This window comes from Capsicum annuum, chromosome 1, assembly GCF_002878395.1.
Source record: "Capsicum annuum cultivar UCD-10X-F1 chromosome 1, UCD10Xv1.1, whole genome shotgun sequence".
Lineage (NCBI taxonomy): Eukaryota > Viridiplantae > Streptophyta > Magnoliopsida > Solanales > Solanaceae > Capsicum > Capsicum annuum.
In genome coordinates this window covers 87687747-87700863 of record NC_061111.1, presented here as the reverse complement: position 1 = coordinate 87700863, position 13117 = coordinate 87687747, and positions in this window count along the sequence as shown.

The following is a 13117-nucleotide window of genomic DNA, read 5'->3' as shown; positions in this document are numbered from 1 at the left end:
TCACACATAACCCCAAGAGGGAGATCTAGCTACACATAAGATAAATAAGCATAGATATACCCAAAATCTCCATTGAAATGGTTTATTGAGGCTTAAGTAAATGTTACTTCAAACTTTGTACTCCCACAAATCAATAATGGAAATGAGCTAAACTTCCACTTAGAAAGTCTCCAATGTATTCGTCACCCAAAAATTATACAATATTTTCTTCTCCGAAAATGGAGGCTATGAATCCCAAGAACTAAAACCTAAAAAATTATTACGAAAGATGGAAGATGATTCGATGAGGCTAGGGTTTGAGTCATTTGTCAAAATTGGGAACAGCTACGTGCATTTTCAATTTTACCCTTGGGCTGCTTTGTTCCGCTAGGCCACGGTCGCGCTAGTCTAGCTGCGACCGCGGCTATGCCACTGCAATTAACTTCTACGATCGCAGTTGATTGACATCTGCTTGACTGTCGCGACTGCGGTACCTGAGGCCAGTTCCTGAGCCAAGTCTTCAACTGTACTTTTTTGCTCCCTTGTTACTCGTTTTAAGCTCCAATCCACATCTTTCTAGCTTTCCAACTCTATACCTACAAAGAGCGAATATTAGTGTATTTTCTCATAAATATGTCTCACTAATTCATTCAAACCAAGGTAATGTATATGATTATTGAGTAAGAATGAGTGGTAAGATCACCGCTCATCAACACCCCCAACTTAAAGCATTTGATTGTCCTCAAGCAACACTACCTCTTATCATGAGACATAATTATTTATGCCCAATCTACATGGCCTAAAGGTCATAATGACTTTAACTTTAGTCACAAGCACAAGTAGCTTATTGCACATGGGCTAAGCTAAGTTCTATTACACCCCTCATTATAAAATGCAATAACTCAAGGATGTGTAAGACTCTAAAGAGAAACCAAGCAACAAAACCAATACTCTAGAAGGTGCTCACCTATTGACTAATACTAACTATACTCCAGTTGCCTCATTGCTGGAAGGTGACAAAAATCACTCACCTCAACTTGTTTACATGCCATCCTCACAAGATAGAGAATTTTTGCACACCAAACTACCAAATATACAACAAGGATGTTTAAGTGCAAGAACTCTCTCCCTCACAAAAGAAATCTCAATGCAATAAGTGTCATACAATAGGCTTGCCCCTATTTTCAATCACCACTATGAAGAAAAAAAATGGTTGGAGATCTCAAAGGACTTTCTAAGCTTGTAACATAGGTTTAGATTAGGGTAGGATATAATTTAGGGACACATGGATAAACTCTTCCTTGAAGATCTACATCACACTTTACAATTCTCTATCTTTGACTAAGGGTCACTCTTCCTTATTTTGTTTCTTTTTGTATGCCTATTTTTTGCTTCCTTTGTTTACCATTTTTCTTTTATTTTATTTTTTTACAAATTTCATGCAATTCATTCCTTTGTTGGATCTATTCTTTTTCTAAACCTTTGTTTATAATGCTAAAGCACATTACGCATTTCTCTTACGACATTGTGGCCCCAAACTTACTTCTATCAACTTTTACCACCCCTAACTTAGGCTTTTAGCCTCAAGTGGCATGTTCAAGTTCAAGGAGGTTATGGTTCAAAACAGGGATAAAAAGAATGGTTTACGGCTTTGATCACCTTGAAGATGCCCTTTACCCCTCTCTTCATCTTGGTGAAGAATTTTTCTCTCTTATTTTCCCTCTTTACCATCTTTTCCTATGACTCCCTGAGGTCTCTCTGTGATATTGTACAAGCTGATTATGCTCTCTCCAATTTGGCAACCCTGTTACCTGACTTTTCTGCTCCTCCCAATATATTTCATAATCGAACTGAGATACATATGAGTGGCGAGTAGTGGAGGAATCCCCCAACCCCTGAGGTAACCCTAGAATAAGTTACCTGATAGCAGCAAGTCTGTCAAAGAATTCTGGGAACTTTTTTGGGACCCTGTCCTTAGAGATACACCTTTCTAGGAGTAGCTTGGTCCTTGAGAGGTCATTGTAATACAGGTTGTGGTATTCCGGAGGCATGAATCTAGTATCGTCTAAGTCTCCTATTTTGTAGATGAGTACCTATATGGAACATACTTCAGACCATTTTTAGTATTTTTCAAAGAAAAACTTATGCTATATTAACAAGAATAGCGCATGTAGTAATGCTATAGAAGATTCTGGGGTGAAAATAGATGTGCAGAAATTTAGATTTCTGCAGACAACTGTCCTCAAGTATGGTGATCGCAGAGCATTGAAACTTCTGCGATTGCGGTCATCAGAACCGCAATCATTATACCTGAGACCACAGTCAAAAGTTCTATCATCGCTCAAGATAATTGAAATTAACACCAACTTTGTCTTCTAACTAGGCACATAAACATCATGATCGGATAAAGTAAGCCTAGATTGTGAGAATTTAGCCCCAAAATTGAAGGAATTCACATTGAACTCATTTGGGCATTGAATGAACACATAATATACATGTCAGTTTCAACCCTTTTAGGCTAAAATATGGGTACTCAAGACTTCCCCAAATGACGTCTATACACCCTACAACTGCTAACCATAATAATAAACACAAATAAGCATAGTTTTGGTATTATAAAAACAAATTTACACCTATTTCTAAACTACATGTCCCAGGCCTACAATGACAATAAAAGTAAGGGAGTTTGACACTACATACTAGATAAATGATGCAAAAGGTTTAAAATGAAATCTTGGATACTCTACACAATGCCAACATATAGAAGAATTTTGAGAATAAACGTGTGGGGAAAATGGCAGTTTAATGGTTATTTAAACTGGTATGATTACGATTGCGGTCCTAGTTCCGAGATTGCGGACTCGCGGCCTCTACAATCATGGTGACACAAACCAAGGTTGTGGTAACTGAGGCCAAAATCTAGGCTTTTGTACTTTGTTGTTAAGTCCAACAAGCCACTTTCACAACTCCCTTTTTCAATTTCAATCAAAATTTCTCCTAGCAATCACTTTTTCATGGATTATGCATGAACAAATACAAAAATAAATCTACTCTATCATGTATAAATAAAATGATATAGACCACTTTTTGTGGCATGATGGGGTGCCTCCCATCAAGCACTTAGGTTAACATCGTAGCATGATGCCTCCACCACTTTTTTTGTGCTTTCACTTAGAAGATTTAAACCTCTATCTCAACTTTTATTCAATATGCAATGAGAGGCAGAGGGACAGAATATTCAGATCTTCCAAGGTGAAACTTGGAAGATATGAGAACATGGTGAGCAATCTTCGATCTCACCATTTTGAAGACTTAAATCTTTTACCCAACTTTACATCAAGATTTTGGATTAGTTCCTTAGGTAAGAGTGAACACATTAATAGGTCATTCCTAATACATTAGAAGTTGAGTTCTTTGGCCAATGATGAGTTGGGTTCCATGTGCTTCTTTGGAATGTCAAAGTCCAAAATATAGGAATTGTACTTCGTCTCCCCACTATCCATTATTTGAATCGATGAACGGATTCTCATCACATCCTTGAGGTACAATGTTGAAAAGTGGGTTGAATGAGGTATAACCTCTAATTTTTGAATTGCTTCCTCCAAAGCATCTTCACCCCGAAATGAACTAGAGTCATCATAAGAGGTATGCATTGATTCTTCTTTTGACTCTAATACCATTTCTTTTATTTTGGCCTCTTTGTTCTCGTATGAGTTGGATGATTTGGAAGCCATCGAAAAGTCTTTTCTACCAAGCTCATCATCATAGCTTGGTTTTTTTCTTGATAAACCTCCTCTTGAAGAGTGGGCATGGTTGTGATATTTGCAAGGATGATATTCTGGCCCAATTCCATTGTCACGACATGAACCCTTGTGAATACCCCATAGGATTGATATATGTCTTGCGCGTTCTCTCGAGTCGTATTTACCTGGTCCAAAATGGTTTGAAGAATTTCTTCAAAACCAATGAGTCCGATTTATTGCTCTTTTTTTCTCTCATCATAAGACCGATCAATATCATAAGAAAAACTAGTAATTCGGTTAGAATGATAGGGGGAGGGGCATTTAGGCAATCATCCCAATGTCCATCTTGAATTCCACATGAGGTATAACCATACTCCCTATAAAATCGAGATGGTGATTCCGTCTCTTTCTGGGGAGCATAGTTACAATCTCTCATGAAGTGTGGTCCATCACAATATAGACATAGGTCGTCAATATAGGCATTCCAACCACCAAATTCATATTTTTCGGAAGATTTCATAGAAAAAAGTAGAACTAAAAGAAAATCTACCTACAACAAAGAAAATCACAAACAAATATGTACAAGCTTGAATTCAAGCAAGAAACTAAAATTTTAAACTAACTTAACATGCCAAATTATTCTCGGCAACAGCGTCATTTTTTAAAACACTCAACTTACACGTCAATTAAGTGCAACGCAGTCGTCGTCAATATACTTACCCAACTTTGGATTCAGGGTCAAATCTATGAGGACAATGTGAGTGGTAATTAAGTAATTTCAAAATAATAGATACAAGTTAAATACAAATCAATGTTACAAGAAGGTAAAAGTGAGAGAGATAGGTATCTACACTAATCTTTCTTTTTGGATTTTTCTGGTATAAATTTGGGGCTACGAATAATTAGAGTTTGAATAATTATGCACAGATCTTGGGATTATGCATTACTAAGGGAGTTATATATGGGTTTTAGCAATCAACATCAATTTAGTTAGCCAAATATGGGTAGGTTTGGTTATAGATTTTGATGTTAGTCTTTCAACAAAACACCAAACTTTCACCTATTGATTCTTTCAAATACCTAATAGGTGTGTTCAACAATTGGTAACCACAACCTCCATCTACGCATCCCTATTTCTAGGATGGTACCTATGGTATAGTCAACCTCACATTCACCCTTATGTCTAAGATAGTGAAAGTTTAGCAAACTACAGACACAGTTGTCTATCATTGTTGTGGTCTCCACATCTCTCTTTCGAGGATGATATGGATTCCTAAATTTCACCCAAAACTCTTCTTTCAAAGATAGATTTAGGTTTTCTAGAGCATAGAGCTTTTGCCAATCAATCAATGTGGGTATTTGGGTCTTTCACCCAGCAAAATCTAACCAAATTAGCTTAACAATAATAAATCCCATAAACATAAACTACTAAATAGAAGCTAATCAATAACAGCTCACACACACTTTAACCCCTATTCACACATAACCCCAAGAGGGAGATCTAGCTACATATAAGATAAATAAGCATAGATATACCCAAAATATCCATTTAAATATATTATTGAGGCTTAAGTGAATGTTACATCAAACTTTGCACTCCCACAAATCAACTATGGAAGTGAGCTAAACTTCCACTTAGAAAGTCTCCAATGTATTCTTCACCCAAAAATTATACAATATTTTCTTCTCCAAAAATAGAGGCTATGAATCCCAAGAGCTAAAACCTATAAAATTATTAGGGAAGATGGAATATGATTCTATGAGGCTAGGGTTTGAGTCTTTTGTCAAAATTAGGAACAGTCTCGTGCATTTCTAGTTTTGCCCCTGGGCTGCTTTTTTCTGCTAGGCCGCGGTCGTGCTAGTCTGGCTGCAACCATGGCTACGTGATCGTGGTTAACTTCCACGATCACAGTTGATTGACTTCTACTTGACTGTCACGATCGTGGTTACCAGACTGCGATGCGGTGCCTAAGGCCAGTTCCTGCTCCAAGTCTTCAGCTGCACTTTCCTATGCCTTTTTTACTCAATTTAAGATTCAATCCACATCTTTCTAGATTTTCAACTCTATACTTGCAAAGAGTAGATATTTGTGTGTTTACTCACAAAGATGTCTAATTAATTCATTCAAACCAAGGTAATGTATATGATTATTAAGTAAGAATAAGTGGTAAAATCACCTCTCATCAGGTTTCCAGTGATAAATTCATTTGGAAATCTTGCATTGTATCTCCATTCTCTTGGGATATTTGTTTTTGCTATTTCATCAACAGAAGCTGGCTCTGGATGGATAGTATTCGACTCAGGGATTGATGGTTCAGGAGTTATGTCTGCTTTGGCTCCTAATTATAGATCATTTACCTGTTCTTCATCAAAACTCAAGCTCACAGAAGAGTGATTAGTTTCATCAAATACAATATGCATAGATTCTTCAACACATAAAGTCTGTTTTATAAGCTCTGTAAGAACAACTAGTGGAAAAGTACCTAAGAAAGACTCATAAGTTATTCTTACCATTGTTGTGGATGAATTATTTGCATTCAAAAGGATGAAAATAATAGATATTAGGCTTTTCCCTCTCTACAGCTCATAGAGAGTTTTTCTCAAAATTATTTTGAAGAGACATCTGTTGAGAATATGACATGTTGTGCTTACTGTCTCTGCCCAAAAATGATATGGTAGATTATGTTCTAGGAGTATTATTCTTCCAATCTCTTGAAGATATCTATTCTTTCATTCCACCACACTATTTTTTAGGGAGATCGAGGAGATGAAAAGTTTTGTGAGTATCTATTTTGAGCACAGAACTCTTCGAAAGCCTTATTTATGAATTCTCCACCATGATCACTATGAACATAGGTGATGAAATGTCCTGCTTCTATTTGCACTCTTCTACAAAAGAACTCAAAATTAGTGAATGCTTCATGCTTGTGAGAAACAACATTACCCAAGTAAAATAAAAAAATCATCAACAATAATAAATACGTATCTTTTTCCACTATGTGGGACCAAAAAAATCCATGCGGATTCTTTGAAGGGGTTTGGTAGTAGTGACAATATCCTTGACATTAGATGATGCCCGAGTCTATTTTCCAAGTTGGAAAGCATGATAGATGTGATCCTTTTCCAATCTTATCTTTGGTAGACCTTTCATTAATTCAAGTCTAGAAAGCTTTTTGATGGCATGCATGCTCGCATGTCCAAGTTTTGTTTGCCAAAACCATGTTTCATTGGTATACATTGTAAGACATGTCAAGGTGGGAAAATCAAAATTATTTAGAACATAAATATTGTCAACATGTTCACCAATAATATTAATGTCTCTTTTCTCATCTTTGATGGAGCAACTATCAGCTTTAAAGGATACTCTGAATCCTGCATCACATAGTTGACTGATACTTAGCAGGTTGTATTTGAGTCTATCCATGAGATATACTTCAATGAGTACGTAGGAGGAGTTGTGCTTTATAGAGACGACTCCTACTACGTCACCTTTGGCACTGCCCCTAAATCTAACTGATCCTCCTTTAATTTTCTTTAGAGAACAAAAGTTTTATTTCTTTCCAATCATGTGTCGAGAGCATCTGCTATTAATGACTCATATTTCTTTCCTATAGCTTTTGTTGATGTGTTTCTTCAAAATAAGAAGATTAATTTTGTTTAGGTACTTGAGTGATCTTGGGTCCTTGAGAGTTAAATGTGCTTTCTTTGGGTCACCAAATCCACACACCTTTAGACTTTTGTCTGCAGTTATGTGATTTGTGTCCCTTTTTACCACAGGTATAGCAGACTGGTTTTTAAAAAGAGAAAGATGATTTAGCCGACTCAAACGAACTTGATGCGGAGCTTGATTTAGTTTTAAGAAAATTTGATTTTATAGAACTGTGACTTGGTGATTTTCTAACTGCATTCTTACATCATTAAGTTCTTCTTGAAGTAAGTCAATTTTGATTTGACATGCTTCAAGTTCAATTTGCCAGTTCCTTCTTTCCTTTTTAAATTCTCATTTTAATCAAGCTTCTCAATTTTTCTTTTCTTGAGCAAGTTTATTTTGTTCGTCAATAAATTTTTGAAGCTCGTCAGTAATCATATCAAAATTCATTTGAAGAATATTTCAATTGTGATAATTATAGGGTCTTACCTTACTTGATTCACCTTTTTCCATGAAACATATGTTGGTCGTTTCTGTCTCTTCTTCAGATTTATCTTCATTACTCCATGACCCAAAATTTTTGTTTTTCTTGGATGATCTTCTCCTTAATTCTGAATAGTTATGTTTAATATGTCCTAGTTTCTCACAGTAATAACAATGATCATTATTCCTTGTGAATTCATTGTTCTTATATCCTTGTGGTTTCTACTGCCTTTGTTTTAAGATTTGCCTTACTCAGCAATTTATGAGGTCCATTCCCTAGTTGTTTTCTTTATCTAGGACTTCTTCTTCTTTGATTGTCATGATATTAAAAGCCACTGATTTTTTCTCTTTCTCTCTGTTGTACCTCGTTAATATGATTTTGTTCATAGGCAATAAGGTTACCTCTTAATTCGTCGTATGTCATATGTGGAGATCCTCATATTCTAAAATGACAACTTTAGTTTCTTATGCTTTTGGGAGATTTCTTAGAAGCTTATGGACTTGCAGACTATTTGGATAGATCATTCCTAAGGATTGCAGGTAGCGTATAATTTTATTGATCCAAGCAAATATTGATTCCACATTTTCATTTCTTCCATCTTGAAGAGCTCGTACTCATTGACAAGAACACTAATTCTCGCTTTTGTTACTTTGGTGGTTCCTTTGTAGGTTATTTTTAATTTGTCCCACATTTCCTTGCCGGTTTCACAGGTTGATATCTTATCATATTTCGCTCCACTAACTACATAATAAAGTAAACTTATAGCTCTTGCGTTAGTTTGAATTATCTCTTGTTGTTCCTTGGTGACTTTAAAGTTTTCAAAATCAGCCAAGTCAATACTGTTAGATTCCTTGTCTTTCTATTTTTCTTTCATTCCTGGGATGGGCTTTGGTCCCTTCTTGATGACAACCCAGGTTTGGAAGTCATTTGACTGAACAAAAATTTTGAATCTATTCTTTTAGTGAGAGTAGTGTTGTCCGTTGAAGTATGGTGGTCTTATGGATGAGTGGTCGTCTTGAAAGAGGGCACCTGAAATCTGATTATTTGTCATTGGATCTTTGCTCAGGTGCGGTTAAGCAACTTATTGGTGTTTGATACCAATTGAAATTCATGAGGGGGGGGGGGGGGTAAGTTGAAATTTTTTCTTGAGTCAATCGATCAGTCTTGACAGTTAACTCACCTGCAGATTAGTATACTTAACAAGACAGGTTAAATTTAAAAGTACTAACAAGTAAATAAAAGAGTAACATAGAGATTTATCCTGATTTGAAACACCTATGTGGTGCCTACTTCCAGTCCCCTTGGGTTTCAAGAGTTTCTTTTAAGCTTTCAAAGTAGATTTGTAGTACAGATATAGTAGACAAGTTTTGAATATTATTTTGTTATTCAGATCTTGTGACACAGAGTCAACATGTGTGACTAAGTTGACTCGGCCTTTCTTTTTTTTTTTTGTAACTATTGTAAACTTTAAAAGATACAAAGCCTTATGGAGACTAAGATTGAGACACTAAGAATTTCCTGTGAAGTTACGTGAAATCTCGAGTCTTCAGTTTTCTCCTTTTATAATCTTCAACTGATCCTATTGTTTTGCTCCAAAAGGAAACCCAAGAGATTTCTTCTCAATCAAGGATTTGATTTGGTTCCTTGATTGAGGGTAATATGTTCATATTAGATATGTCCATATATAAGGCACAACTTGCCTCTCTTCACAATCATTCATGTCCATATCAGATATGTCCATGAAGAGGGTGTGATCTCCTTTCCATGCTACTCTGCGATATTGTTGATCTTCCTTGCATTCTGGGATCTTAACGAGATCATATGAAATCTTCTCATGATGATGTTCCAAGTCCAGCTTTGAATCCCTTGTAATCAAGGATTGCATGGGATGTTCTTCCAATTATATCTCCATGGTGATCTTCTTTGTCTTAATTATCCTTCTGGTATATTCTACAAGCTATCAATCATTAGTGTGCCATTATTAAAACATATTATGTTGATATGGGAAGCTAACATGAGGGACTATATAACATTAAAACATATAATAAATTATTTTTAAAAAATGCAAGCACAAACTTATGAACTGTTGAGTCTTATTATTGCATGTAAAATGATAGTGAGAGTAGTTTTATAAATTTGGTTAAACTCGCGTTTCTTCAATCAAGAGTAATTGAAACTTCAGAACTGTTTCCTGAAGTTCAGTTTCTTCTGCTACAATTTTAGAAGATTGTCCTCATATGTAGCTTTTTAAGTTGAAACTTAAAAGACACTACACGTTAGGTACTACATATATATAATAACTCCGATTAGAATTTTATGTTTGTAGTAATAATATATTAAATGAGTATTTATTCTAAAATGTTTAAATATTAATCAGAATTCGTATTATAAACAAAGATATCACGAAGGGAGAGATTAAAAAAAAAGAAATAAATTGGCACATTATGACTCTACAAATTTGGACAATGCGTTCGATATGCTCATCAAAACTTTCTTATACCATTTTAATTTATCCAAAAATATAAAAAATATACTGTAGTATAATAAAGTAGAGTAATCAACTGTAGAATTAGCAAAATATTCTACGAAATAATCGAGAAAAGAGATCAATTTATCTGTACCATCTTGGCTTGATTCTTGCACATTCCAAATGGTGAGTAGAGATATGTCAAACTAAAAGAACAATGTACAGTAGTATATGGAATTTTTTCAAATGACCATAGTTTTGAGAGTAAGAATAATTGCTTAATTAGTTGTGCTCATTGTGGTGTTTGAGTGTGATTTAATAAGATCGGAATTAATTCAAAAGTCGTAAGTTGAAAAAAAACCTTCAATGCATCGTGTAGGTAGGGGTGTACATAGGTCGGATTGGTTCGATTTTTATTAAAAAAAAATCAAACTAATCATGTCGGTTTATTAAAACTATAAACCAAATCAAATCAACATAAAATTAGTTTTTTCGGTTTAGGTTTTAGTCGGTTTTTTTGGGTTTTTTTATTTTTTCGGTTTTTTTTATTTTTTTAATAATATTTAGTTTTTACAATTATATTGTGATTAAAGACAAGATCAAATATGTTATCACTCATGTGCTAATGAAAAACCATAATTATGAAAAAATGAGGAGCGAAAAACTCTCTTGAAACTAAAAAGTAAAATGAAGAGTGAAAAGTTTAGGTTTTAAGTTTATATTGGGTTTAGAATCATTTAATTAGCAATTAATGGATAAATATTACAACTTAAAGGCCCAAATCTAAATATATATCTACATCTACTTTCAAATTATTGAAAATTACTAAAACTAGTTGAAAAAATATTCAAAAAGTAGATTATAATTGATATTTTATGTATAAAAAAGCTTGAATATTATATCTATACTATATTAAAAGTGTGAAGAGCCTTAAAAATGAAGTTTGAACTTTTTTTCCTTCATTAAAAGCCTCTGCAATAGATAAAAACATCTTTTTACTATTTTTTTCAATTTATTATTTAATTAGATTAAAGACTCCTAAAATATATAAAAATAATTTAATAACTCCTAAAATATATAGAAAGAATCCTGATAAACTAAAAACTTCTAGTACTTCATCATTTAAAATTATAAAGAAGAATAAGTAGAATATTATGAATAAAACTGTAGGACAAGTCAAAGTTAAAAAGGGGAAAAAATCGTTGTGCACGTAAAAAAATAAAAGGCGAAAAAATTTATATTTAATTATATGATTTATAAAAGGAAAACTTGATAAATAGAATAAATTTAATTTATTGTTCCTATGCATGAATTTTAGAATTTAATAACATATATTTGTTTATTTCGATTATTTAATCTAGGTAATATTTAGTACTTCTAAAAATAGAATTTTGTCTAAAATAAAAAATATTCTTTATAATTCTATTTAAGTAATATTTTGGATCAAAATTTATACGAAACAAATTCTTATATTTACTTTTGCTTTTTATTTTAGTTTTGATTCACGTGTTTTTTTACTATCATTGTCATCATCCCTTTTGCCTTTATTTATTTCTTTTAAGTCATACCTTTAAAGATTATATATGAAGAATAATAATCAGCAACTGAAATTGATTCTCTCTTTTGATAATTTCTTGTGTTTCTCTTTTAGTTGAAAGTTTCTGATCGAAAAATTGGATAAGTATGTTGCTGCCGAATGAAGTTGTTAAAAATCAAAGGTTTATTGCTCTTTTTTTCTTTTACTTTCTTTGCGTAATCGTGACATAATTTTGATTATCGTGACATAAAAAGGGCTCCAATCCCATTTTTCTTTTAAAAAAGAAATATCAAGGTCACAAATTAGGATAGGAGGTTAAATTCTTTTTTATTTATAAGTCATGTTTTTTGTAATATCGTAACTTTTATGTACAATTCAACCACTATAAAAATCCATATTATTTGTAAGTGAGACATATTAATTGTTATTTATGTTAAAGAAAACCGTAATACTAATTTATGAGAATAAAATAAAAAAGGCGGCTATGAAATTTCAAAGAACAAAATAAAATCAAAGCAAAAAAAGTTGTTTGTAGTATAATCATTTTCACCAATATCACATTATGCATAGTACCCTCCTCTATCGAAGGTTAGGTTTGATTGAGTTGGTTTTAGTTTATATGTGAATGACTTGTTTGCTTGTAATCACATGTGTATATTTGATCTTCATAATCTAAATTTAAAGATTTGATGATATGGAGCCACATACAAATGTAGAAGTAGGAATTCGACTAAATATAATTCAAATATTTACTTAAAAATTCTGACTATATAGATTTGAGATATGAACACGAAAATTCGACTGATATTTATTTAAGGAGGAGGATCCGAACGCTTATATATAAAAGACCGTTATTCAACATTCTTCATTACAAATTTTTAAGGTACTGTTCTCTCAATTATTTTTGCCTTCGACAATAATGCATTTTTTTCTCTAGGAATATTTCTTTTATCATCTTTGTGCATGTAATTGATAAGGTTTTAATTTTACTATTGTGTCCAATTTTAGTTTATTTTTGGCTTAAGATTTGTAAGCAAGTAATGTTATTATAATTAGATATCTTTGTAAAAAATTATAATCCACTCTATTTGAGTATATAACTATTTAACTTTTTATAATAAAATTATATATAAATATCTATATAAGCTTTCGCAATAGACAAAATCGTCTAATTTTAAATAATCAAAGATTACACGTGCGGTAAAATTAAAATATATATATATATATATATATTATGTCGGTTTGATTCGAGTTTGGT